Here is a 22,961-nt window from a genome sequence, read left to right on the forward strand (position 1 = left end):
AAGTTGGAGAGGGGGGACGTCTCATTTCCATCCTGTACCGGGCAGGCGGCAGGCTTCCTCAGCCGCCCTCCTGCCGGTAATGTGGCACTGAGCACGGAACCGTTTCTCTGACGGAAAAGAGGAAAAGGCCAAAGGCAGGGTCCGCAGGACGACCTCGCCCAGACCTGAAATGGAGCTGCAGGCTCAGCCTGCTGCCCGCAGCGCGAGGCGGGCAGGGCCGAGCTGTGCTCCCCGGAGCCCTCGGCGTCGGGGGTCGCGGCTTCGGGTCCCCGAGGGGCTGCGAGGACGAGGTGTGGGGGCCGGCGTCACACTTACCGCCTCCTTTGTCTCGGCCGCCCGCCCCGGCCTCGGCCGCTCTCAGCGCCGGCTCCGCGGCTCCTGCCGCCCCCTAGCCCGCAGCTGCGCTCCCCGGCGCGCTCGCCGCTTCCTGGCCCCGCCCTCCCCGCCCAGGCTTGGGGGCGGGCGGAGAGACAGGCCGCGCAGCTACCGCCGCGCCGGCCCCGCCCCCGGCCCCGCCCAGGCGGCGGCCTCCGCTCCGGACGCCCCGGACACGCGGGCTGGGAAGCGCCGTCCCTGGCGAGCGGAGGTCTGGGAGCGGGCGCCGCTGTTGCGCTGGAAAGGACGCGCCAGAAGATGGCGGCCTGGCTGGGTGGAGGCACGCGGGGACCCCTCCCCCGCACCCTCGGCGCGCGGCCGTCCGCGGCGGGAGGGGCGGTGCCGGTGCCCAAGTGGGCCGCGGAGGCTCCCGGGCTGACGAGGTCCGCGCTGAGCCTTGGGACCACTTGTCTGTCAGTTGGTGACGGTTGAGAGAGATGCCCTGAAATCATCTGACTGCCGCTTTTGTGTGTAAACGTCAGAACTGCTGAATCCGTCAGTAACGGGCTTACGGCCGAGAACATCCACCTGACATTTGAAATGTATGAAATTACTCGTCTAGTGGATCTGAGACTTCTTTGGCTGTGTATTTGACATTCTAGAAATTAGGAACATATAAGAGTGCCCCTATTCGAGCAGCCAACACTCCACCAAAATGTCTACAATAAATTTTCAAGCCTAAAATACTTGGAATATGACCTAGTAATGGACGTCTAACCCACCTCGATTGATTACGTTAGTGCAACTTTAGCTTTAAGTTTAGAATACTCCCTTGCTCAAAAAAAACTAAGACCATGCCACCATCCTTATAGTTAGTTGCCCGTGCCAAAAACAGTAATCCTTACCTCTTCACCTAGGAATCTGTTAAGCAAGCCTGCTGGTTGTACCTTCAGAATAAATCAGAATTACACCACCTCTCACCTTCATTAGTTCCATCTTCTCTGGCCTCAATTATAATTTAATGGCCTACTAAATTATTTCCCTGCCCATCATTAACTCAGTCTACTGTCAAAACAACAACGAGGTATCCTCTTACAAGAAATGTCAGCTCCTGTCTCACCTGGTTAAAACCCTCTAGTGGCTCCCTATTTCATTCATTGTAAAAGCTAAGGTCATTACACTGACCTCCAAAAGCCCTTGCCTTTTCCCTTTATCCCTCTGACTCCAGCTCCAGACCCTCATTGTTGCTTGAATACTCCAGACAACTACTCAGGGTCTTTCTAGAGCCGTTCCCTCCAGGAGGTGCTTATTCTTCCCCAGTGTCCACTTTCACCACTTTTAATTCCTTGCTCAAATCTCGCCTTAACAATACTGCCTAGCCTGACTACCCTACTTAAAAGTGAATCTGCCCCAATCTCAACCCGTAGTCCTTCCTAACTTGCTTTTTCTTTTCTTCCCATGACACTTCAAACACAGCAACGATCTTTATCATTTTATTTTGTATGTTTATTTTTTAATGTCTGTCTTCGTATTGTTTTATTCAACTGATGTATCTCAACTGCCTAGAGTAAAAGAAAAAAAGTTTAAATCCCCTGAGAGAATAAAAAGTGCAAAGCAACAAAAAATGGTTAATTTTTTAAACTTCCTCTTGGTTACAATTTCTATTGATTAACCCTATGATCCTCATCTGCACCATTAACATAACCACTTTGATTTGCTAGTTACCCTGGGTACAATGATTAACTTGACATTTAATGCAGTTTTTCTGACCAGTGATGTCCTTGCAGCCAATTTCACTGAACAGGAATCTGGTGATAAACTAAAGGAAACTTTCTAGTGTGAAAGTCAACGGCCTATTAATTCTAAAAATTGCTAGGACCAAAAAAACCCCAGAAGATTCCTGAACTTGACATACGTTTATAATCTTCCCTTTGAATTACAAAGGTAGTCCTCTTGTGTGAATGCCTTGAGTAAAACATTTGCTATCACTTATTCATAGATTATTATTCATTATTGTGGGTAAAATTGTAACATTTCCAGAATATCTCACCTGGCTTTAGTACATCTGCATATCAATAGGCATTCAGAGGTGGAAAGAAGTATGGCTTTAGTTCATCTGCATCATTCCTCAGGGGTGAAAAGAAGTTCATCTCCATATCAATGGGTAATTACCTGGGAAAGAAGGGCTTATCTGTACCTGACAGGTGAGGGGAGGGCCGGTTTTGATGCTGCTGGAGCAGTAGAGAGAGATGAGTCAGGCTGCAGTTTTGTAAGCAATAAACAGGTTTTAAACTTTATTTCTCCCTTTGACTCATTTCAGTTTTTAGAGGTATTTTGCCCCGGGATTTCCTCTCCCTGGACTTACAATTACGCAAACATGTATCTCCAGATTTTTCATATTTTGTTTATAATACATCATATGTGATTGTATACCTGATAACATAATTTCTGTTGCCGTAGTTATTCATACACCCCTCTTCTTAGTAGAAAATGTCAATTAAGACAATTCCAGTCACTACAAGGATACCTCATGTATGAATCTGTGTTTAAAATTATTTCCTCAGTATTGTACTTATAGCAGTGTCTTTACATATTTAATTTATCCTTAATATAAAGCAATTTAAGGTTTCAGATTATCCCTTACAATGTGGATTTTTTTATATAAAATAGACTGCTTTTGTAAAAAAACATTAACAATGTGTTTCATAAATATTACAATATGGTTTGCAGTTACAATAATACCAAACAATAATTTTTCTGGAGTCAGTATTAGGATGTGTCTGCCCTGTTCTTAAAATTGTTACCAAGCAAAAATCTTATTCCAAAAGGACAGAGTAGAAAATAGACACTGTTGATAATTTAGTCACACTGAAAATATGGCTAAAACTAAATGCAACTGTTACAGTACAAAAGAAACTTTTGCACACTTATTAGTCCATGAATAAGAAAATGGTCTCAACAAAACTAACAGGGTATATTTGTGCCATAACAAATGGCAATGTTAACACCAAGATAACAGCAAGCAGTATATTAGTCTAATCAACTGCCATCACTACTCACGAGATGACACAGCTGCCACACCAGCCTGATTCTGCAGTCTTCTACTTAATAAATAAAATTAATTTTCCTTTAAAAGATTTTAAGCAAGTGGATTTTCCCTAAAAGTGTGCTATTAGTATTTTTTAAAACTACTTTCTAAAATCTGATCTAGCTTTTTCTAATATATAGGGGAGATGGTGTATACAGAGTCCGGAGTTTAAACTCCACTGATTAGCTGGGTGACCCTGAGCAAGGTTCTTAAGTCTTTCCAAAACTTCTTTTCTTCTATCTAATGGGACCAAAGTAATACCTCCAAGAATTGTTGTGAGAAATCAACCAACAGAACTCAAGGAAAGTTCTTACCCCTGGGCCTGCACATGCTAAGTGCTAGTAAATGCTAGCTATTATCATTACACAAGCATACAATTAAGCTCATTGCCATATATTTGTAATACTGAGAAAATAGCTCACAATAGGCCCCAGATGGCATGGTTGGAGTTCTACATGACAGTATAATATATAATTAAATGAGCATTTTCAAAGCAGCTCAAATATTTCTTCTCTCACACCATGTACCAGGCACAGTTCTAGGCAACAAAGGGAGCCAAGAGAAATAAGGCCACACCCAGAACAGCTTTAGTAAATAACTACTTTCAAGAGAGCATGACCATACATCCCAGTTTGTCAGGGATGCCTCTTGTCATAGCTCAATAGTTATTTGTGCTCCCTTTCATTCTCAATGTGTCCAGGTTTGGATGACAAATTAGGTGGTCACCCCTAACTAGAAGTATGTGTAAACTGCTTGGGGTACAGAGAAGGAACCATCAGTTCTGTGCAAAGCTATTGCTCCTTGAAAGAAACATCTAAATTGGCCAAGTGGACCAAAAGAAAGAGGAAAGGCAAAATGAATATTTCTTTTTTATTATTCTGAGTCAAAACTGAGTCAAAGCTTATCTATACTTGTTAATAAACTTAATAAATGCCCTTGAACAATGTTATATGAATTAATTTGAGGATTTCTTATTTTTCCTGAAGATGTAAAGTGACATGCCAAGACACAAACAATACAACATGTATTAATTTATTTATACAACAAATTATCTATTGAGCATCTACCAGGTATAAATAGCCTGTCTTCCTGTGAAAGAAGATAACAAAAAAATCTTACAAGACACAGGTAAGTAGCATAAAATCTAAGGGCAAGGACCAAATAGCTTAGCTAATTAGTAAACAAGATAATGAGATGCATATGAAGTGTGATTTGGGGAGATTGAGAAAATCAGGAAACATATCAAATTTTCTGAGAAAGGAGAAAATGAACAACTCAGAGGAGAATCACAGTCTATGGCCCTTTGTAGGAAGGCAGAGTACCTAAGTCAAACTTTGCTTTACACTTTTAACCAGAGCTGACCCTTGCTGCTCATCAAACCACAAACATTCGTTGAATGCCTGCTGTTTGCCAGGCAGCATACCAGGTGCTGTAGGAAAACTTGGTATAAAGCATGGTCTTTGTCTTCAGTGAAATGTCTCATGGCAACATTTGGATAATTAGACACAGTAGCTTTATGAATGCAGGTGAGAGGATCACTGAGGTCTGTATGGTCAGAAAAAGTTTCTTAAGAGACAGAGGAATTTGAGGTAGGTCATGGCAGAAAAAGGAGACAGATTAGTGTTTTCTAACTGTGGATTGCACACCTTTGGTGGTATGAGAGATGATTTTAGGTAATATACTTAAAAAGGGTTGCAGGGGGTGGGGAGTGGCAGGGACTTGGAGAGGTAATATAGCTTGTCTAGTTACAACTAGCCTGTGATATGACTTGAATGATAATTCCTTGGCTCAAAAAAACCGTAAAAGAGTTAGGAATTTTAATAAAAATGTCCCTGGGGACAACCAGAAAAGAAGAAATAAGCCTTTGGAGAATCACATGGCTACATCAGGTTAGAGACTACCAGTGACTAAGAATTTCTTTTTCCTTTTTTTTTTCTTTTACTGCTAACACCTATGTATGGCAGGTAATTCAGATTTTACACACACGATAGTGATAAAAGTTTTCTATATGCATTTGTTCAAGTTAAAATCGTAAGTCTAAAAGAAACCTCTCAAGTAAACAGTGGCAATAAAGAGTAAGAGGATGCACAAAGCTTGGCAAGCACATATTCCATAAATGGTGCATAAAAGGTGTGTTCCCAGGAAGAGCAAGAGCCACAGTGGATTCTGAGCTGAATACTGCAGACTGGCATACAAAAGTGGGGAATGAAAGAATGTAAAAGGCAGGTAACCAAGAGGGAGTGAGGTTTGCACCAGGCTGCAGGCAGGGGGGAGTACTCCTCCCTGCACCCTGAGGAAGCAAGCTCCTTGGCTCAGAAGAACCAGCAAAAGTAGCCCCAGTGGCCTGTTGGGAAGTCATTCAGCAGACACTAGCAAAAGTCCCATCTCTGTGATTTACCACGGCTCCATCGAGAGGGCACACAGAGGCTCCAACATACCTCAAAGTACCTGGACATTGCTGCCCTTAAAACAGATGGGACTGAATCAGAGAAGAAAAAAATAAAATTGAGAAGAATAAAACAACAGAAAGAATTAATGAAACCAAGAACTGGTTCTTTAAGAAAATAAACAATATAGAAAAACCCCTAGCCAGACATACCAAGAAAAAAAGAGAGTCTACACACAGAAACAGAATAAAAAATGAGAAAGGAAAAATCACTACAGACACCACCAAAATACAAAGAATTATTAGACAATACTATGAAAAATTATATGCTAACAAATTGGATAACCTAGAAGAAATGGACAACTTTCTAGAAAAATAAAACCTTCCAAGACTGATCCAGGAAGAAACAGAAATTCTGGACCAATTACCAGCAATGAAATTGAATCAGTAATCAAAAAGCACCCAAGAACAAAAATTCCTGGAGCAGATGGCTTCACTGCTGAATTTTATCAGACATTTAGAGAAGACATAATAGCCATTCTCCTTAAAGTTTTCCATAAAGTAGAAGAGGACTAAATACTTCCAAACACATTCTATGAGGCCAGCATCACTCTAATGCCAAAACCAGGCAAAGACACCACAAAAAAAGAAAACTACAGACCAATATCCCTGGTGAACATAGATGCAAAAATACTCAACAAAATATTAGCAAACACTATTCAAAAATACATCAAGAGGATCATACATCATGATCATGTGGGATTCATCCTAGGGATGCAAGGATGGTACAACATTCGAAAATCCATCAACATCATCCACTCCAACAATAAAAAGAACAAAAATCACATGATCATCTCCATAGATGCTGGAAAAGCATTTGACAAAATTCAACATCCATTCATGATAAAAGCACTCAACAAAATGGGAATAGAGAGCAAGTACCTCAACATAATAAAGGCCATATACAACAAACACACAGCCAACATCATACTTAACAGTGAGAAGCTAAGGGCTTTTCCTCTAAGTTCGGGAACAAGACAAGGACACCCACTCTCCCCCCTTTTATTCAACATAATTCTGGAGGTCCTTGCCACAGCAATCAGACAACACAAAGAAATAAAAGGCATCCAGATTGGCAAGGAGCAAGTTAAACTGTTACTGTTTGCAGATGACATGATATCATACATAAAAAACCCTAAAGAATCCACTCCAAAACTACTAGAACTAATATCTGAAGAAATCTGTTGCATTCTTATACACTAATTATGAACTAGCAGAAAGAGAAATCTGGAAAGCAATTTCATTCACAATTGCATCGAAAAGAATAAAGTACATAGGAATAAACCTAACAAAGGAAGTGAAAGAGCTATACCCTGAAAACTATAAGACACTCATGAGAGAAATTAAAAATGACACTAATAGATGGAAATTCATCCCATTGTCTTGGGTAGGAAGAATTAATATTGTCAAAATGGCCATGCTGCCTAAAGCAATCTACAGGTTCAATGCAATCCCTATCAAAATACCAACAGCATTCTTCAACCAACTAGAACAATAGTTCTAAAATTCATATGGAACCACAAAAGACCCCAAATAGCCAAACAATCCTGAGAAGGAAGAATAAAGCTGGGGGGGATTATACTCCCTAACTTCAAGCTCTACTACAAAACCACAGTAACCAAGACAATTTGGTACTGGCACAAGAAAAGACCCATAGACCAGTGGAACAGAATAGAGAGCCCTGATATAAACCCACACATACATGGCCATTTAAAATACAATAAAGGACCCATGGATGTACAATGAGGAAATGACAACCTCTTCAAAAACTGGTTTTGGGAAAACTGGACAGCTACCTGTAAGAGAATTAAACTGGATTACTGCCTAACTCCATACACAAAACTAAATTCGAAATGGATCAAAGATATGAATGTAAGTCATGAAACCATAAAACTCTTAGAAGAAAACATAGGTAAAACTCTCTTGAATATAAACATGAGCAACTTTTTCATGAACCTATCAACTCAGGCAAGGGAAACAAAAGCAAAAATGAACAACTGGAACTACATCAAACTAAAAAGCTTCTGTACAGCAAAGGACACCATCAGTAGAACAAAAAGGCATCCTACAGTATAGGAAAATATATTCATAACTTATATATCAGATAAGAGGTTGACATTCAAAATGTATAAAGTGCTCACATGCTTCAACAACCAAAAAGCAAATAACCTGATCAAAAAATGGGCAGAGTATCTGAACAGACACTTCTCCAAAGAAGAAATTCAGATGGCCAACAGGCACATGAAAAGATGCTCCACATTGCTAATCATCAGAGTAATGCAAATTTAAACCACAATGATATATCACCTCACACAGTTAGGATGGCCAACATCCAAAAGATAAGCAACAACAAATGCTGGCAAGGATGTGGAGAAAGGGGAACCCTCTACACTGCTGGTGGGAATATAAATTAGTTCAACCATTACAGAAAGCAACATGGAGGTTCCTCATAAAACTAAAAATAGACCTATCATTTGACCTGGGAATCCCACTCCTAGGAGTTTACCCTAAGAATACAAGATCACAGATTCAAAAAGACATGCTCATTGCAGCACTGTTTACAATAGCCAAGAAATTGAAGCAACCTAAGTGTCCATCAGTAGATGAATGGATAAAGAAGATGTGGTACATATACAATTGAATATTATTTAGCCATAAGAAGAAAACAAATCCTACCATTTACAACAACATGAATGGAGCTAGACGGTATTATGCTCAGTGAAATAAGCCAAGCAGAGAAAGACAAGTACCAAATGATTTCACTCATCTGTGGAGTATAAGAACAAAGCAAAAACTGAAGGAACAAAAGAGCAGCAGACTCACAGAACCCAAGAATGGACTAATGGTTACCAAAGGGAAATAGACTGGGGAGGGTTGGTGGGAAGGAAGGGATAAAGGGGCATTATGATTAGCACACAAAATATGGGGGTGCACAGGGAAGGCAGTACAACACAGAGAAGACAAGCAGTGATTCTAGGGCATCTTACTACACTGCTGGACAGTGACTGTAATGGGGTATGTGGGGGGGACTTGATAATAGGGAGGAATGTAGTAACCACAATGTTGCTCATGGGAAACCTGAGCATAAGACTGTATACCAATGATACTTTAATAAAAAAAAACAGATGGGACTGAAAAGTAACTTTCTCCTAGCCCAGAGGTCTACATGTTGTTCTCATAAAGAAAGTTTATGATGAGTAAAACATGAGGGAAAGTTGGAAGGGGTACATGTCAAACCAGGATCCTTTATATCCCATCCTCATTCCTGCCCCAGTGTTACTGCCTGAGAGTGATTTAACTGTTGCTTTTGTCCCCACAACTAGCTAAGCTGCATAGCTGGGAGGATTCTGATACCTTGCTCCCTGCCACGTCAACTCTGGTGGTGTACATGTTCCCTGTAATCCCCAGGACCGTAGTGGGCAGATTGCTGAACATGCACTACTCATTGCCCATGCCCAATATTCCATGCCCTAATCCCTAGGCCAGGTGAATAGGATGAGGTATCATTCCCACAATTGTTATGGTATGTATCATAGTTGATCTTAAAATAAGATTAGCTGGGTGAACCTGATCTTATTACATAAGCCCTTAAAGGTAGAGAGTTTTCCAGGCTGGTGGCAAAAGAAGTCAGAGATTCAAAGCATTAAAAGATTTGATGAGCCATTGCTGGCTTGGAGATGGGGGATGGGGCACATAATGATACAGCTGGCCTCTAGAAGCACAGAGGAGCTCTTGGCTGACACCCAGCAAGGTAACAGGGACCTAGGTCTTATACCCACATGGAACTGAATTCTGCCAACAAGAAGAATATAGTTGGAAGCAGATTTTTTCCCCCAGAGTCTCCAGATCATAAATCAGACTTTCAGGCACCTTGATTTCAGCCACATGATACTGTAAGCAGAGAATTCAGCAGTGCCATGCTGGACTCTGGCCTGCAAATGACATGAACTAATAAATGGGTGTTGTTTTAAGCCACTAATAGTTATTTGTTGCACAGCAATAGAAAACTAACACAACCATTTTCACTGAATTAACCCAATTAACCCTTCTCTAGACAGACTGTGAGGTGGTCCTACAGCCTATTTCTACTCTGTCAATCCACAGAGATAAATGGATCAATCTCAGGTATTAGTAAATGAGTCTTGGTCATTTATTAGTATATGGGTGGGGGAGAACCATGGGAAAAGATTGGAATTCCTTATAATTTGGCATATGAGGAACTTATATGTTATTTTCATTTAAGTAAAAAAAGAAATAAGACCTTATTTTGAAGCAACAGGCTGGTAAGACCTCACAATTGTAGATGGTCATAGAATTTCTGGTAGCATATGGTGCCAGTCTTTGAAAAGGAAATGCAGTGTTCTCTAGTAAAAAGAGAATGATATCTAGGGTCAGGTGGATATGAGTTTGTCTTGGTGATTGCTAGATATCTGATCATGGGCTTGTGGGACATTTTTATTAACCTCTTTGAGCCCCAGTCTACTTCTCTTAAAATAGGAATAAAATCTATCTAAATAAGATTGGGGAGAATTTAAGGAAATATTTCAAGTAACATCTCAGTGTCTGCAGTACAGTAGACTATCAACAGTTTGTCTTCATTATAGGGTGGAATTTTTTCCACAATTTCTTTGCAATACTTTAAAAAAATTTTTTATTAAGGTATTATTGAAATACACTCATGAATGTTTCAAATGAAAAAGCAATGTGGTTACTACATTTACCCATATTATCAAGACCCCACCCATACCCCAATGCAGTCACTGTCCATCAGTGTAGTAAGATGCCACAGATTCACTATTTGCCTTCTCTGTGTACACTGTTCTCCCCGTGACCCCCCACACCATGTGTACTAAACATAATACCTCTCAATCCCCTTCTCCCTCCCTTCCCACCTGCCCTTCCACACCCCTCCCCTTTGGTAACCACTAGTCTTTTCTTGGAGTCTGTAAGTCTGCTGCTATTTTGTTCCTCCAGTTTCTTTGCAACATTTTTATAGTAAAAGCAACTAAATTACAGCATCTACAAGACCAAAATTATCCTACAGAAGTATAATGCATGCCACTCATGTCATTTTAAATTTTCTAGTAGCCACCTGAAAAAAAGCTAAAATATGGAATTAACTTTATCATATTTTATTTGACCCAATATATAAAAATTGTCATTGTAGCATACAGCCAATATAAAATATGTTAATAATGTATTTTCCTTTTTTTGTTTTAACTAAGCCCTCAAAGTTCAGTTTATATTATTTACACTTACGGTACATCCCAATTCAACACAGCCATGTTTCAAGTGCTCAAAAGCAATATGTAGCTAGTGGCTATGGTATTGGACACTAGACCTCTAAATCAATATTTCATAAATTCTCTTTTACTCTTTGTTAATTCCAAAGTAAGCATGAAGAGGTGATAAACAGATAATTATAGATGTGTGAGACACATGCATAGACATCACTCTGGCACATACCAAATCCAGATGGCTTTTTTTTTAACCATCAGTTCTTAGTTTCAATGAGTCACACTTCAATTAGAGGATCAGGGTATAAGTGGTACATGGGTTTCTAATTTCAAATTCCAAAACATACTACAAACCAGAGCTACAGAGCCAAAGTAAACTAATACCAGGCAACTATCGCAGCTATGTTAAAACAAAATCTATCTTGCACAAAATATTATCGTTTGTAAAGGAACTCTATTAGAGGATTATGCATTAGTTTCTTTTGCTTTTCCTTTGAAGACACTGGACTAGATTTTTGTATTCTACATAAGCTTGTTTTTTCTAAGTCGGTATCATCATTATTGAGAATGAGGACCTAAAGCACATTGGAAATGTTGGGAAATAGGAGCAATGCACAGCAACCACCCAGACTCACACAAAGTTTGTGGCATTTCTACTGAGATCTTCAAAGATGATTCAGAAGTGATCTTGCCCCTAGGGTGAATACACTCAGAAAAAAACAGGACACATCCAAACACGTATAATACAAGGTAGAACGTTGAAAGAGACTGAGAGATACAAAGAACATACCATAAGAACAGAATTTTTTCAGTGGGGATGAAGGAAGGCTTCCTAGAAAAGTATCCTTTGGAAGAGGTCTTAAAAAATGATCTCTAAAGGATGGTTAGTTAACAGGGCTCGAGTCAGTTCAACAGATATCTGCTGCCTACCTATTGTGTGGTAGACTCCGTAGTAAGCAGTGGAATTCAGTGATAGAAGTCTGCGCTTAAACTGTTGGGATGGGGATGGAGAATGGTGAAAGACAAGTAAAACCAGCAATACAGCACTGGTCTGGATTCCAACAGCTCTTTGCACCTCATAACCATCTCTGACATCCCTCTGTCCCTGAAGTCCTCCCAGGGACTTCAACAACTTCTTACCTCTTTTTCCGACCCTCCATTTAGAATATGACTCTTGGTCTTACCTTGTTTCAGGGCAGTGTGGTCATGGGATGAGAGCTGCATTCTCTGACCCTTGCCTTGCAGACACATGCAGACTCCACCCACCCGTGCTCTGATTCCAGCTCTAGCCCGGAAGCTGCTGAATCAAGAGGCTGCCACCACAGCTTCCGGCTCCAGCATTACTCTAGTGCTAAGAGGAAGCTGGGCCCAGTTTGCTAAGTATTAGGATAGAGATAGTTCTAGTGGATGACATTTGATTCAGCCTGTGGAGATCCAGAAAGGATTACTAAGAGAGCAGATGCTTGAGAGGAATAATCCAAGAATGAAAAGAAGGGTGAAATTTTTGACACAGGAGAGCAACATGCATAAAATCAAGGATGAGAGTGGGATGCCCTTAGGGAACAAGAGAATGAGAGCAGGGTCAGAGAGGGGCACCTGTGGGCATGAAGGGAACTGATGCTGGACCTGCAGAAAGAGACTAGATCACACTAAGGAGTTGGCTATATTTGGAGATGATAATAAGTAGGGTAGAAAGACAAAATGTACTAATGATGTTGCTTTAAGAATAACTTTATATATATGGACATATCACTAATGTATCATACATAACCTTTGAACTTCAAAATATTCTTTCTTCAATTACCTCCTTGATAAGATGTAGCTTCATTTATAAAGGGTAGTATATGAAAACATGAAATGGAATTATAGTACCTACAGGATTGTTTCATGCTTATCTGTTTATTTTTAATAAATCATCAGTATGTAGAGGTTGATTTCTTGGTGGTTTATTTTCCATTACTCTGAGCAGTTTTTATTGAGTTGGGTTATTTACTTAGGAACAATAATTGCACACACAGGAGATTCACTGGGCAATGTTAATTCCATGAGTTATTCTGTAATTCATGTATTGTCTTCTAGACATTTTTTCTCTTCTCTCACAATATAGACTTACATATTCTACTCTACTAAAAAGTAGGTTGAATGAAAAGAGAAAGTTGTATGACTCTCTTAAAGTAGCTGATGCCTTAAAAGACAAAGAAAATTAACTTATTTGGAGGGGTGTAGATCTGCACAGAAAGGGATTTCAGCTGCAGACAAGTTCACTCTGGATTCAGGGGGTACTGAATAATGACAGTGGAATGTCAGGAGTAGAAGGGTTTATACCATGTTTTATTCTTATGGTGGCAGGTCAACTACTAAAATCCCATCTACCTCCTAGGTGGTCTGCATACAGCAAGCCTATCTCTGTCTCTGCCTCTGCCTCAGGCACTGCTTCCACTCCAGGCTCTTCTCTCACCTCTAGCCTCTGCTCTCCTCTGCTCTTAGCACCAGGTAGAGCTTTTTTTTTATAGCAACACAGGCAGTAATGGCTTGTTGCCAAGCGATATGCAAGCATATGCCTATACAGTAGGCTAAGTATTACATCATTGCACATACACAGTGGGTGAGTAGATTAGGATCAAGTGAGGATCCTGGCCATGGAAATTTAATTGTCCCTACAGGGGGAATGTTAGCATTTTGACTATTTGATGAGTTCATGAGAATTTCTTAAAAGGGGAAAAAATGAAAGATATTTTTTAAATAGTTACCTTTAGTAAAAGAATAACCTCCACAGTGGTTTCTTGGTTTAAAAAAGTAAAAAGTCCTAGCAGGGCTTATTATAGCTTCCTGCTCCAGGCAAGATCTACCCAAAATATTATTTTCCAACCAAGAAATAATCTCAGTTCTGCTTTCATATTCCACTAAATGATAAACTCTAAATCAGTAAGACAGTCATACAAAATATTAAAATGTCATCTATTCAAGAATTCTGAGAAGCAGCTATATTATTATTCCTTCACTTTGTTTTTAAATAGTTTTATTGCACCTATATATATTTTTTAAGTGAATTTTTTTAAATGAATGGACTTTAGCAGTTTTAGGCTTTCAGAAAAATTGGATGGAAAATAAAAAAAGAGTTCCCATATTGTTGCAGGAACCGCAGGAACTATGAACAAGGATTTGGGACACCGAGACATTTGGGAAGGGGCAGTTTATTAGTGCCAGCACTGGCTAAGCGGATTCATATCCAAAGGCTGAGCCCCAAGTGCAGAGGGGCCATGCCTTTTATACATTCACTACAAGGGTAAAGGAGAGTCAGCCCCGAGGAATGTTGCAGTGGGAGCTGTTAACGTACTATAGGTTCAGCCAGAATGCTAGTTATGTTTTAATCCATCTCAATAAAGGTTACCCAGATACACTATAGTAATGGGCCTACATGACTGACTATGACCAACAAGCTGTTCTATATCACTGGGTCCCAGTGGGGGGGCAGGAGTACATGGTTACATTGCTTCAAACTCAAGCATCCTGGTATTTCTCTACATTCTTAAAGCCTTAAAACATTGTCCCTTTTCTTGTTGGCTTCCTACCACAATATAGTCTTTATTCCCCCAACCTTGCAGTATCCCCTATTACTAAAATCTTGCATTAGTGTGGTATATTTGTCATGGGCTGATTTTTTTTTTTTTAAACAAAGTTTTAAACTTTCCTCTAAAGAGGTTTGGGGTATCTTCTGTTAATTTTTTTTTTCCTAGAAACTTGATATTCTCTAATATACTGTAAATAGTTTCTTTTCTCTGTTTCCTAGTTGTTTTATGCTAGTATATAGGAATGCATGATTTTTGTCTACCATCAGATGTTTTATTAATTTGCAGATTATTTTGGATTTTCCGGGTAAATATCAGCTGAAAATATTGACCATTTTATTTCCTTCTTGCCAAATCTATACCTCTACAATGGCTAGGACCTCCAGTGTACAATTTAATAGAAAAGATGAGAGGGTAATCTTTGTCTCCTTCCTGTTCTTAAAGGAAATGCTTCTAGTATCATCCCACTTAGAATAACGTTTGTTTTAGGTTATCTATAGATACTCTTAATCACATTAAGGAAGATTAGAAAGTAGATCCAACATGTATATAATTGGGGTCTTCAAATATATGAACCCTCCTTCCCCAAAAAGGACCATGGTAAGTATTCAAAGATGTGAGTCAAGGAAACTTTTTTTTTTCAGATAAATGGTAACTTGACTGTACTATGAATCAACCAATATGAGATGTATCTTAGCAAAAAAGTTACTAAGCATCAAAGATAAAAAATGAAAACTTTGGTTTGCCAAGCAAAAGTTTAAGTCACAACAACTATATTTCAGATTTCTCCATGGCCTGATTAGAAGCCAGTAAAATAATGTCCTCAAAGAACTGAAAGTCACAAGGAAAAAAGTGTGACTCAAGAACCTTATGCCCAATAAATTGCTTTTCAAGTATAAAAGCAACACAAGTACAATTCTGAATACGGAAAATTCAGTGAATATGATACCCATAAGTTCTTCTTGAACAAACTCCTTGAGAATTTACTTTCAGCCAACTGAAAGATAATAGAATTGAGTTCATTTAACATTGAGAATAGAACAATATAAAAGTCAGGTTTGCAGTTAAAGAACAAAATATAAATGTCATAAAATCTGATGTTAAAGAAGTATTACTTTTAACAAAAGTTGGGGAAATCATTAAAAATGGTAAAGGCTCAAATAATATATGTAAGAACATTCATCTGGCACTGGGATTTTTAAAAATCCCTCCTGGATATTCTAATATGCAGCAAAATTTAGGAACCACTGCAGTATGGAGTAATAATAGTTACTTTCCTCTTCAAGCCTCAATTGTCCATGAAATCAGGGACAGATGAGAAGTCAAACACTGTTGACTTCTACCATTCTCAGGGCTGTTGAACAAAGAGATGGCACTGTATTATAATCTGTCTGATTAAATCTGTATGAGAAAGCTAAGTATTTCTTTTCTTCTTGGTATGAAACATTGTTTTAACATACAATCTTGGCAAGAACAGGCTGTTCTCGACTCTGAATGTGGCCAATTCTTATGGAAGTCACCACAAGAGCTGCACTGAATAAGCCAAATTGGTATGCCTCATTTGTACTTGCAATATCCATATCAATCAAGGAGAATGACATAACAGGAAGCACAGTACAGAGAAAAAAATTTTTAATTAGAAAAGAAACAGAAACAAACAGAAAACCAGAAATAACTACCTGTAAAATTTTTTTTAAACAAAGTTTTTAACTTTCCTCTAAAGAGGTTTGGGATATCTTCTGTTAATTTTTTTTTCCTAGAAACTTGATATTGCTTTTCAAGTATAAAAGCAACACAAGTTCAAGCAAGTTCAAGAATGTTTGGGATCTCCCCCATGGAGAAGAGGAGTTGGGGACTAACATAATCCTTGTCCTTTCTTTCCTGTTCCCATAATCTTATACCATTCTAGGTTTTCCTATCAGCCTACTTGCTTGTCTGTGGTTTTGTTCCACAAAAGCAGCAAAATCCACTCCAGATATTTATATCAATCCATCAGCCTTCCTGCAATTTTGAGCCATTGGTAGCCAATGTGTGGCTCTTCTTTTACTTCTCTCTGTACTATAGGAACAGCTCCTGCTGTCCTCACCTATCCACTAACTGCTGTGATTATGAGTCCCCAGGCTTAGCCACAAAGAATACACATTCACATGTTTGTTCACTTGTTTTTTAGTAGGAAAACTACCCAATGTTTCCTTTTTGCAGTGAATCCACCTCTGTTCAGATTGATCTGCATATTTTCAGGTTTTTGAGGGTTAGTAGATCTTGCTACTGTGACCTAACCCTTCAGGATTTGGAACAGATTCTTCATCAGTCTCTCTTGCTCCTGGGATAATAGGAATCTCTGGCCACCTCACTCACTCCTGGATTAACAAACACCATGGCCTTCTGCCCCCACCTGGCCTAGCCCATTTTTGATTTTTGAAAATGTTCTTTCAAGAGATTAAAGATGACGGTGTGAGAGGTGAGACAGAGGCTTCCTCCCAAAACCACATATAATACAGAAATATAATTAATACAACTAATCCTGAAAGAGCAGCAGGAAAGAGGGCTGCACCAGACTGTATACACCTGGAGAAAAAAACAGATGTCCTGGAACAAGGTAACATACCAAAGACATGATTCAGTGCGACCCAAGCCCTTCCCCCACCCCAGCTCACTGTCAGGAGTAAGAGAAACGGAGCGAGGAGGGAATGGAGGCCTAGGACTGCTGAACACCAAGCCCTGGAGATCTGCTCTGGGAGCACAAACCTCCATTGCATGGTGCTCTGGAGATTAGTAGGGTTGGAAAGTTAAGATAGGCAGAATACCTGAAGAGACTGAGATTCCAGCCACTTGTGGAAAACGGATCCACATACGACTGCTCTGGACAAAAGAAAGGGAGGCAGTCTGAGAGACTTCCTAACATCAAGAGGGCTGCTAAAGGGGCAAGGATTGCACAGAGCTTACTGCTCAGGAGAAAGGATAGGTGGACAAAATTTTCCAGGCGCACTCTGCCCAGCAGGTTGGGAACTTTCAGGAGCTTCAGGCACTCCATCCCCCTGGCTGGCTATGCAGCTCTGAGGACCCCACCATGATACGCAGCCTGCTGAAACTTTCTCCCAGCCAGCCTGCACCAGCTTGCAAACTGGCAGCCCCTACCCTGGCATCAGGCTGGCCAGAGGGAAGCCCTGCCTATAGCAGCTACAAACGCAAAGCATAGAGGCTTACACCTGTGTGCTCAGCCCACTGGCTCTGGCAGTGGAGACAGGCATAGCAGCTGGGAAGCAGGAAACAGCTCTTTCCTCCTACCAGGCAGAAGCGCTGCTCCCCTGTGACCTCCAACATTGCTCCAGGGACTAAGCAGCTACAGAGAGTAGAGCTTCTGGGCACCAGAGGGCGCCAAATAAAAATATGAAATGTCAAAGGAACCTGGTTCAAACCCAAATCCCACAAACACCAGAAAAAGGGTCGAGTGAAACTGAACTCATCAATTGTCCTGAAAGAGATTTCAAAATAAAAATCATAAACATTCTCATGGAGGTACAGAAAAATATTCAAGAACTCAGGGAAGAATTCTGGATGGAGATTCAATCATTATGGAATACAATATCAGAAATGAATCATATAATGGAGGGATTTAAAAGCAAATTAGATATAGTGGAGGAGATGGTAAATGGAATAGAAATTAGAGAAGAGGAATACAAAGAAGCTGAGGCACAGAGAGGAAAAAAAATCTCTGGATTTTTTTTGAAAGAATATTGAGAGAACTGTGCAACCAATCCAAACTGAACAAAAATATTTGCATTATAGGGGTACCAGAAGAAGAATAAGAGGAGAGAAAAAGGGATAGAAAGTGTCTTTGAGGAGGTAATTGCTGAAAACTTCCCCAATCTGGGGAAGGAGGTAGTATGAGATTTTTTTCAAAGCCAAACTTCAAACAACAGTTAATTTCCAGAGAATTAAAAAGTAGGTTAAAGACACAAACTGGTTTCACTTTGATACAACATACACAAGAACAGAATGCAGGAAGCAAAATTAAAGGTCGATCCTGCTGACAAACATACATGAAAACACTAAACAAAGCATTAGCAAATAAAATCTAGCATATATAGAAATCAGATGTGTGTTTTTGTATGTATATGTGTGTGTCAGGGTATGTGTTTGTGTGTGTGTACACAGGTGTGTGCATGTATGTGTGTGTGTGCATGTATTTATAAATACATCATGACCAAGTAGGTTTTATAGCAGCAATGCAAAACAAATTCAACAATAAGAAAATCTTAAACATAATTCATTACTGTCTTCATTAAAAGATTAAAAAAGAAAAGCCACTTTATCATTTCATTAGGTGAAGAAAAAGCAAATGTGAAAATACTCTTAGAAGACTATGAATTAATAGAAACTTTCCTAATCTGAAGGATCCTGTACAGCTTTTGGGACTTTCAGCTTCAGTTTCACTTCTGCACTTATATTTTCTCTATCACAGGGGCTAGAAACCTGAAAAGTACATTTCTTGTGCTCACTCACTGTGGTTTGGTTAGACTCTGGGGAGACAATGGTGAGTATTTAAAAGAGGGTAATGGGAGAGAAGCCTTGTTTCCTTGTGCTTTGGGCACCAGCTGTTCCCCAGCTGCCCAGAAGCATAGCATTCCTGGGCTCTAAGTAATCACTTTCACCTTTTTGCTTTTTCATCTTTCTACCATTTTGTAATTAGTTCCCTGTGTTAACTTCTCTCTGTTTGACATACCTAAGGTGGTTTGTTTTTTAAACTCATTAATAGCTAATAAAGGTATGCACCAGACTCAACAAACATCATTATTAGCAGTGAAACATTAGAAGATTTTCCCGTGAAAACAAGATAGGACAAAGGTTCCCATTTACTGTTTCCCAGTGACTATTATCCTGGAAGCCTTAGTCTGGACAATAGGATAAGTAAAGGAAGAAAATTGCAAGGAATTAAAAGGAGGCAGCAGAACTGTCATTAGAATGAATAGGATGTTTGATAACACTTCTGGGCACTAGATCGTTAAACTAAGTGCTTGTAAATGATATATAAAAAGTTTTCAGAGAGAGCTCTCTGGTATCTTTTAGAACAAGGAAAACTGATCATACAGGATCAGGGCCATGCCCTTATGACCTCATTCATCTTCAGTTACTTCATTAGAGGGCCCTGTCCAAAAACAGCCACACTAGGGATTTGGGGACCTCTATATGAATTTGGGGGTGGGTACAAGCACGTTCAGTCCAAACCACGGATATACACCTTGAAAGAGGGTGAGGAGTTAGGCTGCTTATGTTTGCACTCCAGAAAAATTGAGGTAATCTTAGTAACTTTAAGAGTCAAGTGTCTTTTATTGGAGATAATAGATCCTTTGAATAACTCAAATAAAGGGCAAAAGTCTCACAGAAACCAAAGACTGAAGCCAAAATTCCCGCTGGCTTCATGGGAACTAGAAAGCCACTAGGGACCAAAGCTGCTCTGTTTACAGTCTGTGAAGCAGATTCTTTAAATGGTGTTATAGGTTAGACAGACAATGAAAGACATCTCTAAAATGGTTATTAACCATGAAGTTGGTTATATATCTCTAACAAACACTCCACTTAAACATACATTTACTACATATATCCATATGTTTATTACACTTAGTAAGAAAAGTTGCCAATAGAAACTGAAATATAAAAGTCCAAAACAAAATTCTGTAAGTTAATACTCAATTTTAGTTTTATAAAACAAATGTATTCAGTCTGACACTGACTTATGAGCTACCAACAATAGATGTTAGATTTTGTAACTATAAAGTCCTACTTCTTTATAGAAGACCATATCTCATAAATCCAGTAAAGGGATCCTCTTTTAAAATACCATGAATATTACTGATGGTGATGGTACCCCCTCTGGATTGGCCAACTGCTGAACTAAGTTCAGTCTTCTTTATTTCATATTTCTGTCTAACAGCATGTAGCCAGAATCATGGCTACCCTAGTACCCCAGGTAAGCTTTAAAATGGCCTGAGTAATTGCAAGAGTCAGGATTTGATCAGAGAAATAAACCAGTAAGAGTTATTTGATAAGTAGACATGATGTGGTGGTGACTTCCATTTGGCCTTTTCTACTCTAATAATCTTTATTACAAGAGTCTGTAAACCAAAGTGAGTCAAATGCAGGCTGCCGAGTATGTTTATTCCAACTATGCATGCCAGACTGGAGAAGTAACCACAGGGAGAATTCAAGAACCTACACAACTTGCTGTGAGATGGACCAGAGCCCACACTCCAAGGAACATCTGACCTTCATAAGCCCCTACTTTGCTGGTGGAGGGGGTAGTATTTTAGTCCTCTAGGAATTAGTGGTAGTTTAGAGCGAGTATCCTATGATCTCCACAAAGTTTGGTTATTCCATCTTGCCCAATACACCTCACCCTGGCAAGTGACTGCAGGTCTCTTTGTGAAGGTTAGGAGAAAGATTTCCAGTATATATTTTTGGTGGTGTATCAGGGTTGTTCCTTAGAGGAACCTCGTCTCTCCTTAATTTAAAAAGCTCTGGGTCTGTGAATTTGCTCAAGTCTGCTAATTGGTTCAGTGACCAAGACTCTCTGTTGTGTAATTCAAGTCAGACTTCTGCTCATCAGACCAAGGGTTTCCTGCTTATTCAAATCACAATAAACACAAATGACACTAAGTTATTACACTAAAACAAGACTTCAGTAGACAGCCTGTTTAATTCAGACCTAGAGACACCATGAAGAATTAGCCAACACCAAAGACCTCTATGGGTCAAGGACCAAGTTTCATTTAAATCTGCCCATGGATCCCATTACTAATTTTCAAAGTCCATCTTTTTTCCAATCAATGCCCTAACTTGAACAAAAGAGACCCTGTGGAGTTGTAAATTTAATTTGCCTTATAATTTAATCATCAACAGGTTTAGCCATTTTCAGTAATTGTTCAGAAACTTTGCTACTACAGGAGATAGAGTTGCTTTTAGAATAGTCATAAACAAGCTTATAATTCTGAATGACCCTAGAACTCTCTGGTTTATGGATACAAATAAAGTCAGTTGAGTATTGAGGACCAAATTCCACTAGTTTGAACCTTCTTACATACTTAACTATGAACCTCCTTTGAGGTTCTCACTGACAGACATATCCCTGGGGTTTTGGAGGTCATCACATCTGGTCACAAACCACATGAGGCCCCTCTCTGGGCACTGCTGCTTTCACTGTGCTCTGGGCCACCAGCCCCGATCCACCACAGGCTGCTGCCAAGTGACACCGCGGCTCTGCTCACGCAGCTGCTCAGTGTTCCATCTATGCCGTTCCTCACACAGGGCCACTGCTGCACGCGCTTTGCCTACTGTGCCCACCATGGTTGTTTCCCCAGGACCTCCATTCCCTCTCCCTCAGGCTGCTGCCTGTGCTGCCATGGCTGCCCAAGGCACCCCTCCTGCCCTCCACATGGGCTGCTGCTGGCCCAGGGGTTGTCACTCTACCAGACACTGCTTCTTGGTGCCCTGCTGCTCTGCCCTACTTCGCTGCAGGACCTTCTGCTTTGGCTCATGGTTCTATTGCAGTCACCCTGCCCTCTGTGACCAGTTGGCATGCTTCCCTGTCACCGCCACTCAGCCCCAGGTGGTCAGCACTCACCTTTTGCTTCTAAAATGGGTAGGAAAACACCCCACCGCACCCCATGTTGTCCTCTTACATAATCTCACACTGGGGCCCGAAGCATTACACAGTTGTTTAAGAAGTTGTTAGAATTATCCACACACTTTCCTGCCCTTGTACATCCATGCTGACCATTCATACAGCAAAAGAATTTGTGGGGAGGTTGATATGGAGGCAGTGCACTATACCCAGAAATCCTCTTGAAATCTCAGACCTTATTACTGAGCTTGGTTTCTCATGCCAGGCCTGTTTACCTGAGATCATGCCAGACTTCCCCCAGGAGCTGCATGATCAACTTTTCTTTTACCTAGTTTTCCTCTCACTTAGAATTCCTATCAGATGAACAGAGTTCAAATACTTGTCCTAGAGGATGTCTTAACTCATGGCTCAATCAGTGCATACAAACTGATCTGGGGTGGGTGTGGACCTCACTCCACACTAGAATTCTTTATATAATACATATATATTTATATGATAAATATATAATTATACTATAATCAGTATATATACTATATAGTATATAGCAAATATACTAGAATTAGTATATAGGAAATAATATTTAAGTAACTCATATATCCAGTTTTCTGCCTTCCCACTCTTTCTTGATCCTACTCTAGTCAGGCTTTGCCCGCACCACTGCACCAAAACCGTTGTCAAGGCCATC

General features: G+C 40.0%; 2 protein-coding genes across 3 annotated transcripts in view; both read right to left on the minus strand.

Moving 5' to 3' along the window:
* Window positions 1-899, minus strand: part of CDC42SE2 (CDC42 small effector 2) — a 147,043-nt gene extending 146,144 nt beyond the window's left edge. The window contains exon 1 of the transcript XR_012125154.1: window positions 316-899. The gene's annotated coding sequence lies outside the window, so the exon portion shown is untranslated. The remainder of the gene's footprint in view (window positions 1-315) is intronic.
* Window positions 1-22,961, minus strand: part of LYRM7 (LYR motif containing 7) — a 112,352-nt gene that overhangs the window by 35,375 nt on the left and 54,016 nt on the right. Inside the window, exons 6-7 of one of the 2 annotated variants that reach the window (XR_012125155.1) lie at window positions 2,366-2,487; window positions 316-1,877 (exon numbers count right to left, since the gene is read on the minus strand). The exons of the other annotated variant lie outside the window; for it this stretch is intronic. The gene's annotated coding sequence lies outside the window, so the exon portion shown is untranslated. The remainder of the gene's footprint in view (window positions 1-315; window positions 1,878-2,365; window positions 2,488-22,961) is intronic. 2 annotated transcript variants of the gene reach the window in all.

Source organism: Manis javanica, chromosome 14 (assembly GCF_040802235.1).
Source record: "Manis javanica isolate MJ-LG chromosome 14, MJ_LKY, whole genome shotgun sequence".
NCBI classification, from domain to species: domain Eukaryota; kingdom Metazoa; phylum Chordata; class Mammalia; order Pholidota; family Manidae; genus Manis; species Manis javanica.